Below are 18,316 nucleotides of genomic sequence, written 5' to 3'. Positions count from 1 at the left end.
CTAGCAATAAGAAGAATGGTCTTATAAGGTGCTAAAATTTTAGCTAAAAATAAAAATAAACTTTATTTTAGAAAGGGTCAATCCTATTTTAGATGGGTTACAAAGATTTTTCTCATAAAACTCTCACCTAATACATAAGATAAGTACTTATATTCCCCATCTCTGAAACCCTAGTACAAAGCTATCATACGGATGACACTAGGAGATCAAAATGGCTGGTTTATCTCCTTCCATAGCACTACCTATTTATTTTTATAAGCTTAGAAAAATTGACCCTAAGTTTTCTAGTTTTTCCCAAAATACTCCTTTCTTGTAGTACATTCCTACTTCCCACCGAGTGTATTTTGGTCTATTTTTTTTCGATTCATCAGACTGTCATGGCACCTTCACAACTTAACTTCGTCTCGACGTAAGCTTCATGATGATACCACGTACTCCTTCAGTCCTCCCACGATTTTGAAACCAAACCGCGAAATCATAGCACACTTCTCAAAGCGTTACTCCCTACTTGCTTACACCTTAAGCAAACGCTTCGATATCGATGCGTGTACTCCATCTTGCAATTCTGACCGTCGGCAAGTCTCTCCCACACCCAATCCCTCAGACTGTCTTCTTACTTGCATCGACATCCCCTTCATTTGACTTTATCAATACGCCACCTCCATTCGTTTTTCATGTTTTACTTGACCTTCACGTGTTCAGCAAGTATCACCCTTGACTCTGCCCAGCCTCCTTGATCGTCTGGCACCAAGCACTGCGCTTGGCCCTGATCATCCCATCACCGACCACTAAGTTGCATCCATCACCTACACACAGCGAGATAAGCAAACACATATCTCCAACTCCGATTCTAGTTAGTCCATAATTAATATGCTCAAATGAAATATCAAATCAATTCAAATCACATTAAAGCGCATGCAAAACTAAAGATTATCAAACCAAATAAATATCAATGTCAATCACTCATCATAAGTAAACCAAAATATATTTCAACTTAATTTTTTAATCTCCCTCTTGATGAGTCCACTAACAACCCTCAAGACACAAAGATTTTAGTTTGAAAAAAATTAAAATAAGATAACCTCATCCAAGTGAACAAAAACTCAAGAAAGAAAAAAATATGTCACTTAGTATAATAAAGGTTGCAAAAATCCAAAGAGAGGCAAAGACGAACCAAAAACATCAAAAGGACAAGAAAAACTCAAAAACCCTAAAAACACATGCTCCTCCTTGATGATTGCATATTTTCTATTTTACCCCTTTTCATTTATAGATAAATGCAATTTTCTCCCACTTTGTTGAATATTTGTGCATAATATCTTTGAGTATATTTACTCCCCTTTGGCAACGCAAACATCAAGAATACAAGATAATGTTAAAGATGTGTAAATTAAATATAAACCTACAAAGTTTCACATATATATCACAAAACACTTGCAAAGACTAAAGATATCAAAGCACTATAAAGAGTAAACAATATAACTCAAAGACGCACAAAGTCTCGAAGTGAGTTCATATCACAAGCACCGAGAATGAAGCAAGTTTTGATTATATTGTTTAATTATCCAAAAGATGTCATCACAAAAGCATCCACAATTTCATGATCAGTGAAAAGATTAGAGAAACTAGTACTATATCAAGTTCAAACTAGGCAACCAAGTTTGACCCGATGGGCTATACAAACACCCACATATTAATCCAAACCTTAGTTTGACAATATGAAAAAGAATATGCTTAGCAAATTAAAAAATATAAGTTAACTTTCTCATTTGATCATTTAACTATCATCAAGTGAACTTTAAGCAACCATGAGTTTACTTCTTTTGCAAACCACATAAATCCTTAAGTCATCATATTGAATTCAATTTTAGCTCAGAACTTGATCATTCATTTTATTATCTCAACATAGGATTCAAGATATGTAATTTTTTCACAAAGCTAAAATAAATTGTGCCTTTACGACACAATAGAGCGCATGCTCTTCTAAGGGTTAATCATGAGCTAAATATTTACATAGATAAAGGTCAAAGAGCCCCAATCTGCTGAACTGAACAAAGCGTTCTAGCACAAGCTTTTTACAGAACTAGCCTAATTTAAGCATTGATCAAGCTAAAATAAATACTCAAGGCTGACAAGATATTATTTTCATATTTCAAGTTCATTCTTAGAAAAGACAAGCTTGCACAACAGATTTTATGTCATGTTTCAATAAAAACTCAATCTTGCACAAATTGTTATACATCTAGTACAGTTAGCACAAATTCACAACTAGTATAAGAAAGTGCAAATAACATATAAGTGAAGCTTGCTAACATAATTATCTTACAAAATACTATACAATGCAAATGTAATAAAAGTAAGATAGAGTATGTACAAAGGCAACTCTCCCTCACACAATACCATAGGAATGGCACACACTAAGCTCTACACTTAGAAAGGCAAACTTTGTTGCATCTAGAGACTTGGTAAAGATGTCGGCTAATTGGTGTTGGATATCTATGTAGCTCAACTCAATGTCTCTCTTCTCATTATGCTCTCTCAGGAAGTAGAATCTCATATCTATGTGTTTGATTGTGAAGTGTTAAACTCGGTTATTGGCTAAGCTTATGGCACATGTGTTATTACACAAAAGTGGCACACTATTGAAGTCTAACATAAAATCTCTCAAAGTAGCAACAATCCATAAAATCTGTGAGCAACAGCTAGCAGCAGCTAAATATTCAGCTTTAGCAGTAGACTGTGCAATGTTAGACTGATTGCAAGAAGACCAACACATAAGAAAAGTATCCAAGAAATGACAAGTACCAGAGGTACTCTTCATGTCAATTCTATAACCAGCAAAATCCGCATCCGAAAAGCCATGAGGAGAAAGGGAAGAGGATACAGAAAACCAAAGGCCATACTCAAGTGTGCTTGAGATACCTTAGAATGTGTTTCACCGCTTGGCGGTGAGACATTCTCGGTAAAGCCTGGAAGCGAGCACACAGACATACGGCGAAGTGGATGTGAGGTCTTGTCACAGTTAGATACAGGAGGGAGCCGATTATGCTCATGTACTCCCGTTGGTCCACCTCCTCGCCATCTTTATCTGGATCAAGCACGGTCGAGGTAGCCATTAGTGTCGCTAATAGCTTTGCATCGCTCATGTCGAACTTCTTCAGTAGATCCTTGGTGTACTTCACCTGGTGGACGAAGGTGCCTTGCTTGCACTACTTGATTGAAGTCCAAGGAAGAATTTGAGCTCATCCATCATCGACATCTTAAACTCCCTACTCATAATTTCTACAAACTTAGTCACAAGTGTATGAGAAGAGCTATAAAAATAATATCATCCATATAAATATAACAAGTAAGAAATCATTGCCATGTCTGAGAGTGAATAAAGTTTTATCAGCTGACCCCATCACATACCATGCCCTAACAAAAGACTTAAACCTATCATACCAAGCCTCAGGCATATGCTTAAGCCCATACAAAGCTTTCTAAAGCGTGTATACTCTATGAGGGTATTTAGGATGCTCAAAGCCTCGGAATTGCTTAACATAGACCTCTTTATCTATGAAACCCTTTAGGAAAGGCACTCTTGACATCCATTTGATACAACTTGAAATCTCGGGATGCCGCAAATGAAAGGAGTATTCTAATAGCTTCTAGCCTAGCTATTGGTGCAAAGGTTTCTCCAAAGTCTATTCGCTCTACCTGAGTGAAACTCTGAGCTACCAATGTAGCCTTGTTTCTTACTGCAGACCCATCCTTCTCCTTTTTATTTTTCAAAACCTATTTGCTGTGAACATTTGGGGTGTCTATAAGGATCCAAACTTGGTTTCTCTTAAAGTTTTCTAGCTTTTCATGCACGATATTGACCCAACTTGAATCAGATAAAACATGTCCAACATCATGAGACTCAAAGGAAGCAACAAATGTACAATCAGTGAAATAAGCATAGTGAGCATATTTGGATCTCATTACCCTTTCATTGATGTCGCTGATCATCATTTGTCGAGGGTGTCGCCGCTGAATGTGTTGAGGAGCTTCGCGCTGCGAGATGATCTCCCCCTTAACACTGCTGATGTAGGATCGAAATCAACTGATGTGGAAGTAGAGGCCGTAGGACCCTCTACCGGTGTAGAAGAGGCAGGAACTAGCTCGGGAGAAAGTGTGATGGTAGGAAGTAGTGGATCATCCTTGTCATCCTCAAAAGTTGAAAGGTTACCTTCTACAAAGATGTGTTCACTCATCTCCTAGTCACCTGCACACTCAAAGATATGGCTAGCACAAGGGGTCGATTCATTAAAGGTCACATCACAGGACTCCATGATGATGTTAGTGTCAAGATTAAAGACCCTGTAAGAATGACCATAAAGAGAATACCGTCAGAAAATATCATCGGAAGAATATGACTCAAACTTGTCAAAATTGTCACGCTTTAGGAAGAAGCACCGATACCCAAAAACTCTCAAATACGAAACATTCAGCTTTCTCCTAAAACACAACTCATAAGAAGTTAAATTCAAGATCGAGCATAAGAAAATTCAATTGGAGATGTAGCACGCCATGCTAATGGCCTCAGCCCAAAACTTCTTAGGAGTCGTATGCTTATCAAGCATCGTCCTAGCCATCTCCACCAAAGTACGATTCTTCTTCTCAACCATGTCATTCTGCTGAGGAACGCGTGGGGCAAAAAATTGTCATGCTCAAGACCGAAAGTATCAAAGAGATAGTTCTCAAATTTAGTGCCATTATCACTACGAATTATTTTCAATGCACCAGGGAGTTCTTTTAACAATCTCAAAGCCAAAGTTTCGAAAGTGTGAAAATACTTCATCCTTGCTCACAAGAAAGAAGACCCAAGAGTAGTGAGAGAAGTCATCAACAATGACAAGAATATACCACTTCCCACCTGTCGAACGAACCTGTGAAGGATCAACAATATCCAATGGAGAAATTATTCCGATCGTTTAGTTATCTCCAGATTGACTGGTGAGTGAGAAGCAGCAACCATTTTGCTATGCCGACAAGGAGTACAAACAAGGTTCTTCTCAAATTTAAGCTTGAGCAATCCTCGAATCAAACTTAGGTCACTCAAACAAGTAAGCAAATCAAAACTCATGTGTCCAAGTCTCCTATACCACATCCAAAGCTCAGAAGGAGGTTGTGCGATCAAACAACAAGAAGAACCAATAGACTCAGAAAATTCAGCTTAAAGACTCTCCCAACTCTGCAAATTCGGCAAATCAAAACGCCAGAAGAATCAAAAACTCGAGAAGTAACACATTTGAAACGCACTTCCAAGTCCTCATCTAGCAACTAAGACATAGACAGAAAATTGTATCTCAGAGGCTCCACCAAAGGCACATCTTTGAGAGTAAAACTCTCATTCACCCTTACCATACCTTTGACCTTCACTCTTCATTTCTGATCATCCTCGAAAGTGATGTACTTGTTCCGCTTCATTGGGGTGAGGATGGAGAACCATGATACATCTCTAGTCATATGGCACGAACAACCGAAGTTGACGAGCCACTTATTCTCCAGGACTTGACATGCCACCTACATATAAGAAGAATATTAGGTGGATGTCTCAGTACTGGGGTTAGATAAAAATCCCTTAGGAATCCAGTACTAGGTCATCCGCTCTAAAGCAATGAAAGCAGGTGAATGCAGATCAACACTAGCACACTGGGGGTGAGAACAATGATGAGGAAAACCTGGTCCGCCAAAGTGCTGGGACTCAAAGTCTCTTACACGTGGAACAAAACTATATAAGTCATGGTAAAATTCAAGCCGGAAAAAGCCTCTGGAAGAAAACTGATGAGCGTCTAAGACTCATGGGTGAGAGCGAGGAAAAGACTCATGTACACCAACAGATGGGCGCTACATATCCCGGGTATTCCCACTCATGCCGCTCATCTCTCCCACAATGAAAGTAAAACCTAACAAGGTGACACTCTCTCTGGCAGTAGGTGGAATGGTAGCGTCTTTCTGGAACTCTACTGCCGGTCACTCTAGGTTCTCTCACTAGGGCTCTCACCTTAGGTTGTGGAGGTTTCTTGGATTGTGGTGCTGAATTCTTCTTGATAGGCTATGGTATGGGTTTCTTCTTGATGGATTGTGGTACAACATTGATTTTAGACCTCTCAACTTCTAAGGCAGTAGGTGTGGTGAAAATAGTCTTACTATCCCCACTGTAAATAACCCTCTCAAATCCCAACCCAAAAGTCAAACCCACCTTGTCAGCATACATCTTGGTCTTAGCTAAGATCAAATTTATTTTTCCCTTACCTTATGAGTACTTCTCCACTAGAGAAAGGAGATACTCATTCTCATCCAAGAGTTTCTTAACTTACCCTCTAACCCAGCTGAGCTTATCCTGAAAGACTATACAAGTGGAACAGTTCGGCTACATATCATTCAAACACCTAGCACTCTCTAATCTAGATTTTAGCTCTTTAATGTGCTTGTCTTTCAGTTTAACATCTTTTGTAAGCAAAGGGCAATTCTTACAAACACCTAAGAGTGTAGATCTGGACTCCTCCTTAAGGAGTTCCTTCTCAGCATTCTCAAGCTGGCTGGTGATTTGAGCATGCACATTCTGAAGCTCGGTAAGTTCAGTCATAACCAACAAATAACTCTCACACTCCTAATCATCAGACCTAGACCTAAGCAATACAAGCTCAGAAGAAACATATTCATACTTAGGCATAAGCTCCTTGAACTCACGCATAAATTTCTTAAGTAACCTATCCTGTCTTATGAGAGTATCATTCAAGATATTGACTTGGACAGAAAGCTGATCGTAGGGAGGTAATACATCGGAGGGATCAAGCTCGGGGTCTATCGTTGTTCGCATCTGCCATGAAGATAGGCCGGTGAAGTCCTTGTTCTTCTTCTTCTTGTCCTTCATCGGCAGCTCCTCCTCCTTCGAGATCAACTCCTTGCTAGAAGAGATGTCGATGTCGTTGAGAGTAGCCACGAACGCCCTAGAAGCCGCCTTAGTCGCCTTCTTGGCCATCTTGTCATGGTTCTTCTTGAAGAAGGGTTTCTTGTTTATCATCTTGTGCTTATTGTGGTCATGGTCACAGTCTTCCCTCTTCTTGAGCTTGGAGCAGTCCGTCTTGAAATGGGTGGTATCACCACACTCAAAGTAGGCACAAGAACTGCCCATCCTCTGGTCTCGGTGATTATTGTAGAAGTGGGTGAACTTCTTCACAATGAGAACAAGGTCCTCATCATCTAAAGTGTCTACCTGCTCCTCTGTGATAGAAATCAAAGAAGACACAGCAAAACCACTTGATGAAGTGTTAGCACAAGAAAAGCTAGCTCCAGCCTGATTGCCACCATTCGATCCGGAAACCAACGCTATGTTCTGAGACAAGGGATTTCTAAAACCAATTCGAGTCACCTTGGTTATCTTGGTGGACTTGAGCTTGCTAAAGAGTTCATCATAAGTCAATGTGTTATAACTTGTTGACTCTTTAATGCTCGAGATCTTCACTTCCCATATGCTACGGTCAAGAGCATAGAGAAGCTTAACCACTCTCTCGTGGTCAGAATAAGGCAGAACACCAATTGAGCAAAAATTGCTAACGATCCCATCAAAGTGAGCAAACATTGTATCCAAAGACTCTCCAGTGATTACACAAACATTTGATATTTTTGGTTGTATGTGTTTTGGCATCTAGCCTTAATATGATTAGTGCAATCATTAAAGACACTCAGAGTAAACCAGATCTCCCGAGCAGTACAGATGTGTTGGACCCTGTCAAACTCATTTCGACTCAGACTTGTAAACAAAATATTTCTGGCCTTGTTGTCAGCCTCATACTGTCGGCCTAATACTTCTCGATTTGAATTTGAGTCGTGTGAGCAGTAGGAATCATACAGTTGAAATCAACTATTTTCCAAATTGTACTTGACTTAGAAGATAAGGCTCCATGTACATCTTCTAGAACAAAAAATCTTGACCATAAAATAGAGAAATCTTTCCATTTCTCTCCATTGTTTCCTACGGATCACAAAGCTGATAAAGATCAATAAGTGATCAAATCGGCTCTGATACCAATTGTAGAATCGAGATTGGTGACTAGAGGGGGGGGGGGTGAATAGGATCCTCAACAAATTTCTTACGAAATCGATGACGTTCTCCTATTTGGATCACCCAACGCACCCTCAAAACTCAAGTAGAAACAAAAAATAGAGAGAAATTTTAACAAGAGAAAATTGAGGCAACACGACTCCACGGATGATATATGAACCATAGATTCTATTAAAGACCAATCCAATATTTTAGCACTCAAAAGATCATAACTTGTAAAGAAACAAGAAAAGATAAACACCGAGCAACGAAACTCTCCAAGTTAATTGTCTAGACACAAGAGAATTCAAGACTCCCCCACATAAGCATGTGCATACAAATTTTATGCCTCTAGCAATAAGAAGAATAACCTCACAAGGTGCTAAAATTTCAGCCAAAAAATCAAAACAAAAATCAAATTTGGAAACCGAAAAACTTGCATACTTTCAAGGGAACTAATAGAAGGAAACTAGAAGGAGTTGAGCATAATAACATGAAGAAAAATAAATTTTATTGGAGTAGAGATCCACCCTATTTTAGTCAGATAACAAAGATTTTTACTCACAAAGCTCTCGTCTAATACATAGGCTAAGTACTTCTCTTACTCTTCTCTAAAACACTAGCACAAGACTCTCATATGGATAGCACAAGGGACTTAAAATGGTTGGTTCATCTCTTTTCATAGTCCTACTTCCCTATTTATAAGCCTAGGAAACTTGACCCTTAAGTTTTCTAGCTTTTTACTAAAATACCCCTCTCTTGTAGTACACTCTAACATACAATCGAGGATATTTTGGACTATTTTGTTCTCGATTCATCGGATGACCGCAACGCCTTCACAACTTAGCTTCGCATCGATGCAAGTTTCGCGATGGTACTACGTACTGCTCCAGTTATCCCACGATTTTAAGGACAAACCGTGAAACCCTAGCACGCTTCTCAAAGCGTGACTCCCCACTTGTTTATACCTTAAACAAATGCTCCGATGTCGACACGTGTACTCCGTCTTGTGATCCTGATCGCTGACAAATCTCTCCCGCTTCCGATCCCTTGGGCCACCTTATCATTTACACCGGCATCCCCTTCGCTTGACTTTATCAACACGCATTCTTCATCCGTCTTTCATGCTTTGCTTGACCTCCACATGTTCAGCTAGGATCACTTTTGACTGCGTCAGCCCTCCTTGATCGTCTAGCACCAAGCAATCCGCTTGGCCCCGATCATCCCGCCGTCGACCGCCAAGTTACATCTATCACTTATACACTATGAGACAAGCAAACACATATATTCAACTCTAATTCCAGTTAGACCATAATTAATATGCTCAAATAAAATCCCAAATCAATTCAAATCACATCTAAGCTTATGCAAAACCGAAGACCATCAAACTAAAAAATACTAATATCAATCACTTATCATAAGTAAATCAATGTACATTGATTCTCAAATTCGGATATGTTACCATAATTGGGTTATTGGGTTCAGAAGCAGCCAATTTGCTACTGTATTTTAACTTTTAGATTTTCTCTTGGTAATAAAACTTATGGCTTTCTTCAGAAATGCCAGGGTTGAACTTTTTTCTAGATTCTCTGCCTGACATGAAAGCTGAATTGAATTAAAACTATTTTGGGTTAACTCTGATAACCAGAGATTTGTTGGCTGCTGAAATCTATAATAGACCATTCATCATCAGATGCATGCACAACATAACCATGTAATAAATCAACGAAGCTTAGTCAAAATTAAATCTTTACAGCTACTAAACTGCTCCATGAGAGTGCATTAATCACCAAAACTAAATAATTTTTGTTATTGTGGTATCGTATGTGCACACATTGGAATAACAAAAAGAATGTGAAGGAATGTACGTGCGTTTGAACAAATTTCGGTCCCAAGGCAAAGCTCCCGAGTCCCAACCGAGTCAATGCCGCTCATACAGCAAACATGCCATGTACCACCTGATCTTGTGGCTATCCATCAAACCGGCACAACGCCCTGTCTCTTGGGCAAGAACATGCAAGGATTGATTAGTATACTCTGCCTGACCTACCTACGTACCAACTAAAAACTGATTAAACATTACCTCAACAGCACATCAGAACACTAGAAAATTATGCACGTTAGATCCATACTAGATCCTCTGTGACTGGAATGGTTTCAGACACTATTCTTTTGAGGTCAAATTCACTAACAAATGGAGAATAATAAGTTGCTAGTGCTGAACTGTACGAGCCCGTACTATACCTATAGCTTCCCTGTTTGTACTAGTACCTGCATGCTTTTGCCATGAACAAGAACCCTGCCCCCTCTTCCAGCTGTGTCAGTTTAAGTGTTTAACTAACAATAAGATTCCTCTGAAAGAATTTTCAGAAGTAACAGAGTTGAATTGAAGGTGTGATAGTATACTAGTGGTATAAAGCATGCATGGTAAATTGGTAATGGTGTAAAACTTGCTGCTGGCATGCAGAGGTTCGAAGAAGAGTGGAGTACGAAGAAGTTGAGGCTGGCCCAGGTAAATTGGCAGTTAGCTAGGGTGGCATGACATGGCCAGGTGGGCGTGGGAGTTTGGGCACGTTGGAACTTGGCCTAGGGCATGCATGCATAGGCGTATCATAGGTATAGGTTCATCAAAGCTCCTGTGTCGATCGGGAGGTGTGTCGCTGTGCGTGTGGGCGTTAGCACCAAGCGGGAGATCGATCTCGACGGCGCCTTTGACCAGATGCTGTTCAAAGCCCAGGCACGCACGCCGGGCGCGCGTGAGGTTACGCGCGGTCCTGTGTACCAGTGTACGTACGTACGGCGAGCATGGACGATCAAGCTAGCTACTGTACTTATCCTCTAGATAGTTAGCTGCTGCGGTGCATTATTCCTCCTAACTGTTCTCGTGTCAAACTGTCACCTGACCATACATGCATGCGTATGGCATAATACAACATCTCATGGTCTGAAACAGCGTGAACTGCATGCATGCCTGAATCCTGATGGGCGTAAACCGTGGACAGCATGCATGTTATGGCAGTTCATAGGCGGGAGAAATATCATGGATGCATAGACACGGATTGTCCTTTCTGTCGGCATACGTATGATACGAAGTGCACCGTTGGTCCAAATTAACAGCGGTGTTCAATAAACCTACGAGCACAGCAGTTGCGAGTTTTTTTGACGAAGAATCAACAGAAGGCTGGATGCAAGAAATGGGAGTATTAGTAACGAAAAAGTTAGCGAAATTCTCATGTTAACCACCATCAAACTAAATTCCCTCACTATTATATAGTTTATTAGTGACTATGGAACCGAGAACGGCGACTAGAGAGGTGAATAGGCGTCTCACTAATTTCTTTAAAAATGTATGATATTCTTCTATTTTGATCACTCAACACACCTAAAAACCAAAACCGAAAGTAAAAACAGGATAGAAATAAAGTTGTGATAAAAACACAAAGAAATTATAGCTCTCATAGATCTTAGTGAATCCTAGATTCAATTGAGACTCGTTCCATAAGTCATCACTATAATAAGATAGTAACTTAAGAGAAAAATACTTAGATCTAAATAAATATGTATCGGGTGAAGAAAACCTCCAAGTTGATTATTTAAAGATAAGATAATTCAAGATTAATTTTGAATGTGAATTTTATGCCTCTATCAACAAGAAGAATAAAATTTTAGCACAACAACTAGAACGAAACTCGCAGCTAAAAAGGGAAAAACTCACAACAAAGCAAGAGAGCTAAAAGAAGAAAACTAGAAGGAGATGACCATGAGCGTCGGAGGAAATATGCACTTCATTTTTTGCAAAGTTCAACCCTATTTTCGGTATATTAGAAGATAGTTTACTCATAAAAAACTCTAACCTACTACAAAGGCTAAACTCTTCTATCTTATTTTCTCTAAAACTATAGCATGCAAACTCAAATAGCTGGCTCTTACTCTTCCAACAGTTCTACCCCTCAATTTATAGTACTTAGGAGCTTAATTAGATGTCAAGTTTTCTTATTCCCAAAATACATTCTCTTATAGTACACTCTTAGCTACCACAAAGAGTATTTTGATCTATTTTCTCCTCCATCTATCGGACGACCGTGGCGTCTTCACGACTTAGCTTCGCCTCGACGCAAGCTTCGCGATGATGCCACGTGCACTCTATCCTTCCATGGTTTTGAGGCTGAACCGCGAAACCGTCTAGTTCGCTTCTCAGAGCGTGGCTCACTGTCACTTGAAGCAAGCATCCCGATGTCAACACATGTACTTCATCTTGTGATTTTAACCGCCGGCAAGTCTCTTCAGCTTCCGATCCCTCAGACCGCCTTGTCACTTACACTGACATCCCCTTTACTTGACTTTGTCAACACGTCATATTCATTCATCTTCTCATGGTTTGCTTAACCTCCATATACACAGCTAGTATCACCCTTGATTCCATCCAACCTCTTTGATCGTCCAGCACCAAGCACCCTACTTGGCTCTGATCATACTGTCGTCGACCTCCATGTCGCATCTTTCACCTCAACAATATAAGACAAGCAAACACATATCTCCAACTACATTATAGATTAGTCACAATCAAAATCCTCAGTCGAAAGCACATCTCAGAGAAAATATGAACGTCGGATGTTCTGATGTTCACTCCTCCTGAGCGACGAATCATCCGACGTGTTCATTTTGTAACCTCTTTGCAAATATTAGTCTAGCATCCATTTCACCCCATCGTCGAACCATCCGACGAGTGCAAGTACAGCAGAACCGATCTACAACCTCTCTAGAACAAATGCTCCGGCGTGCACTGATGTCCAACGCCAAACCATCCAACGTGTACTTCAACTTTTTCTTCTGAGTTCAAATGCTCCAGCGTGAAATCCTTCTAAACATCAGACCATTCGGCGTGTTCAATTTCTCAAGCGTCGGATCATCCAGCATGTACAATTCTCCTGCCACAAAGACAAAACACTCAAACTCCATTTTTCTCTGCAACTTTGGTTAGTCATAATCATAATTGCAGTACATAAATATGTTCCTGCAATCCAACAAATCATCAAATTAAAACAACAATATTGTCAATCGTTTATCATATATAAATTAAGGCACATTTCAATTTAGTTTGTCAGTGACAAATTTTATATCGCCACAAGATATATCATTAGTGATAAAATATAGTGACAAAATATTGTTTTGCCACTGTTTACCAGGTTAATTGTGACTAAATAATTTTTTCCACACTATTATATAGTTTATTAGGGACAACTTTTATATCGCTACAAGGTATATCATTAGTGACGAAATGTAACAACGAAATATTGTTTTTCCACTATTTACTAGGTTAATTGTGACTAAATATTTTTTTCTCCCTATTTTGTAGTTTATTAGTGACAAAAAAAACATAACGTCATGGGATATGCAATTAGTGACGAAATGTAGGGTAGAAATATTGTTTTCTCACTGTTTATCAGGTTAAGTGTGACTAAATAGTTTCAAAATATTATTTCTCCGCGTGATATCACATTAGTGATGAAAATATAATGACTAAATATTGCTTTGTCACTGCTTATTGGGTTTGAAGCAACAGAATGTAACTAAAAATAAACAAAAACACCTAGTTAATTTGTAATAAATACTCTGTAGTTGTTTGAACTTTTATCGTGACTATTACAATAATAATTGTGATGATTAAAATGTTATAAATATTTTGTAGCTGTATGAATTTTTATCGTTGCTAAAAGAAATGTAAGTGACAACAATTTTCTGACTAAAATCAATAAGTGATGACAATTTCTGTTACTAATTTATACAATTTTTTAACCACAAATACCGTTACAAATGGGTATATATACCAATAGTGATACTTCCATTTGTCACTAATAAGCATAGTTATTTATAAAAAATAAAAAGTCATCACCATATTTTTTTGACTTGAGCATTTGTGACGACTAGCTGTGATTGAAAAAATCACCACAAACGTCTCTTTATAATAAAAAAATATTTTGTTCGTCACAATATCCTTATCCCTGTAGTGATATGCCCACCTAAGCTTTCGATTAATTGAGGCAATCAATCATACATGTCTATGCAGTAGCGATGTTTTTGTTTCTGCATACATACGTCGATCATATACATGCATCGATGATCGATCAAGGCAGGTAGTCAAAAAGATGGGTATGAAGCGAAGATCATAGCAAATGTTCGCCATCGCAACCTCAAAGGGCCGGCCGAATATTGCGCCTACACACTCTCCTACGCCCACGGAGAGAGAGAGAGAGAGAGAGAGAGAGAGAGAGAGAGAGACGGGCTCGTGTAGAAGAAAGAGGGCACCTTTCGATGACCTTTAGCCTGACGAGGCCGACATATGTTTAGTTAGCTAGGTTCCATGCCGGAGATGGCTGTGCCGCTGTGCGGATCAACCGTGCAACGCACCGCGGTGCGGCGCACAAAAAGGAAGGCTCCTTTTCGGTCGATGCGGCGGCGAGGCAGCAGCTTTGCACTGTGCCACTTGGCTCAAGGAGCGAGTCGGTCGCCCGTCCACGACGCGCGCCGCTCGCGCTCGCGCTTTTTGATGCGCGCCGGAGGTAAGGATGCATGATCCGCCCCCAGCTCAGCTCATGTAATGCCAAAACAGCAGGATAAGAAGAGATCAGAGTGAAGCATACATATTACTAGCTAGATAGGGATTGTTAATTAGTTGCTTGATTCTACCTTATCCATAGGTCACATCTTCTTGCCGTTGGATCGTTACAGTTCGTACTCCAGCCGACGGCATCGATGTCATCCTCTCTTTCGGATACCGAGGCCCATAGCAAAGTTCTTACTGGCATAATGTACTTCCCCGGTTTTTTACTTCCGTGTCAGCATTGCTGTTCAGGAGGTGAGCAGCACGAAAGCACTACTCTTTTTGAATTGGGTGATGCTATACTTCATGCATCTGAAAAATCAAGATTTTTCGGACAATAAATCTCGGTTGTCGGATATGATTTTAATGATGAATGAATCATCTTCAATCTCCGGACACTCTTCTGCTCGCATATTAATCATCTCATCGTTCGCTCCCGCCCTACCCTCCTTCACAGTCTCCACGTGATGCCTCATCGTCGGATTCACATCCACAGCCCAACGTCACGCTAACCTCTCTATTTTAAAACTTCCCGTCTCGACATCAGCACATCTGGCGGTCCTTCATCATCCGAGGCTGGCAGTGTCCCCGCCCTATATCCGTCTCCTTCGCTGAACCAACTTCCCTCCCCAACACCTATTCTAAGCCCAGTGATAAAGGAAGCCTCCCTTCCTACCATAATCCTTGCCGACGAGCTATTCTTCGTCGCCTTTGCAACACCTATGTTTTCAAGTGTCCCAAAATTAGGAAGTGTGTTTTAAATTTCATAAGAAAGCCCAACCCTATCGGATTCTAGAAAATATCCACGTGCCAAGACATGGGCTTAAAGTGTATTAGGCCGCACAATTACGTGTGTATTTTTTCGACCAAGAATTACACAGGTATCTTAGCTAACAGTTTCTGAAAATTACAGCATTCTGCGGTTGACAAAACGTGATGGGAGCCAAGAAGCCATGCGTGGACTTAATGAAGTGGTTAGCTAGCTCGTCAATTCTAGGAGCCCAGTTGCTCACTACTAAAAATAATTTAGTAGGATATTTTCTATACAAACATCTATTTGAGGTTGTTTATGTAAAATGTATCATAGATAGTTCTAAACTAGAACTGTCTCACGAAGTGAGATACTTTAGTACAAATATTTCGTATTTAAGAATCATTCGTACTAATAATACATACGACTCTAAAATATATTCATCTATACAAAATGATATAGTTTAGACGATTCCAATAGAAACCGTGCATCCCGCAATGCCTATACGTCTCGGCTCTCAAAGCCTCCACGTGTTCTGTACCCGTCTATACTAAAGCTATCGCCTATTAGTACACCGTGAACACCACCATCCACATAACTCTAGCCGCCTCCGTTCTCCTTTGCCTCCTCCGCCTCCCTTCTCCTCTGCCTCCGATCCTCCACCTCCTATAGAACCCTAGCCATAGCCTCTCCGCGCGTCCTCCTCCGGTGCGTTTAGATCTGATCACCATATCTGTCGCCCTCTATATCGATCTAGGCGTCCTTCCACCACCTCTCTTCCTCATCTCTAAGCCTCGTCCTCGTCATTCGCTAGAGCGGAGATCCGCCCCGACTCAGATTGGTTTCTTTCATTACTGATAAGGAATTGAAGCTCTAGCTTGCCTCCATGTCTGTCTCTCCCTAATCCATTTGCTTTGTCACGGATTTGTTTTGCTTTGAGCGATGTTCCGGTCCTACGGTGCGAGATCTCGGAGAGGAGCTCGATCCGGTGCGATATGCCCCTACGCTGCCGCTAGTCTGCACTACTTGCTTGATTTGTCTCCAGTGTCAACGACGAAGTCCCGCGACTTCACAGAGCTCCAGATTAGGTCAAGGTATGTACTCTGTAGCCGAGATAAGTTGCTCGTTTTACTTGGTATTGTTTCAGATTTCTATAGATCTACAATTAATCGGTCTGTTGATCAAGCAATAACAAATGGTCTGTTTAAATAAGTGTGGCGTGAGAGGTAGTGGGCGTGAACTCATCTCTGGCTCTGGCCAAGTGGCCATATGGTACGGCCGCATGATATTCCCCTATCGACCGGCGCCCCGGCTGGCTGGCCGGCAGAGTCGCCACCACGGTTCCTTGCCCCGCCGACGGCCGAAAAGTGACTGTGTTACGACGTGTCGGGCGTGGGCCGTGTACCGGCCCGGACACCGTGACCGTTCTGTGTCGGCGCCGCGGGCGTTCCCGTGTATGCCCCAGCGACCCACTCCACTGCCTGGCTGAATATGGAATGCGATGGGAGCGCTCGATCTGATTCGTCCACTGCATGATTCGACGGTCCAAAATCCTTGCAATCAACTACCGCAACCGCCTTGGAAAGAGCAGATTCATTCCCAGCATCGTTTTATCAAGCTTGCACCAGGAGAGATGCATGCCTAGAGTCAGATCCGAATCTGATATGACAACGAGGGCTCGTCGACGTTTTTCGGTGATCTATCCGGCCGGCTACGCGCGCGTTTCTGCGGTGCCACGCGCCGACGCGGACTGCCCGGCGCTGGCGCACGCCGCCTTGTCCGGGGGCAACGTCATTAACGCACGGCCACGACCCGCGAGGCGCCCGTCGTCGCTGCACGCACTGCGGTTGCGATCCGCAGCGACCTGCGGGGCTCGCATGCCGTCGACATGTTCCAGGCCGTCGGCATGGCGCCATTACTGCGTTGCTCTCCATATGGTCCCGATCGACCACCCGATTGATACGGACGGCACGCGCGGCTCCAACCACGCACGCCCCCGGCCGCGTGCACGTCGAGCGGATTTTTCCAGGTGCAACAACCGACTAGCTGCATTCTGTCTGCGTACGTACATGACCCATAGCCATAGGCCATAGAATTCACCTGGCCCGGAGATGAGGTGATACCAAGGGAGACAATGTGGGCGGACGCCTAGCTGTGCCGGTATACGCGCCCGCAGACATGCGCATGAGCGCACTGTAGTTTACAGGAAGCAAGCCGTGAATACGTGCTCGTGGCCGCGGGAGAAGGCAGCAGATCTGCCGTTCTGGTGAGGCTGTCGACGGTTTGGTGGATAAGCAATGCCGTGGACCTACAAATGCACGCCCGTAGCCACATGGTCGATCGTCTGTCTACAGATCGATCAGCTCTTGGTTATGACATTGTTCATGTCGCCGCTCCAGCCTCCAACATTTTTTTTCAAACGGATGGCAAGAGCTTTGCCGTTTTTATATATTAAAAAAAAGAGATTACAAAAACCAAAGAAGAAAAAGTTATCTTCTTACAACTATCAACTAACATCTGATAATCAACTTAAATCTAAACCTAGCCTCTTATAAAACCACGTCAATGAAGAGAAGTAGTCATAAGCCCGATATGGAGAAAAATGGCCTAGTTGGTACCATCATATGTCTGCGCATTGATGATCACATCGATTCGCTTTTGGATTGGACATATATCCCCCGGTTACTATAGAAACCAAGGGCATGTGCAACTGTAAGCACGGTAGAGAGTGGTAGCTACAGAAAGCAAACTAAGCACAAAACTGCAGGTGGTGCCTTGCTCCAACTCACAGGTTTTTCGTCAGCTAAACAGTAGGAAATCTGATTTTATGTTACACTCCCAGCAAAAAGAAATACAGAAGCTAAACAACAGTGCAGCTAGTAAAAATATA

This window comes from Phragmites australis, chromosome 13, assembly GCF_958298935.1.
Source record: "Phragmites australis chromosome 13, lpPhrAust1.1, whole genome shotgun sequence".
Classification (NCBI taxonomy): Eukaryota; Viridiplantae; Streptophyta; class Magnoliopsida; order Poales; family Poaceae; genus Phragmites; species Phragmites australis.
This window is presented reverse-complemented; position numbering follows the sequence as displayed.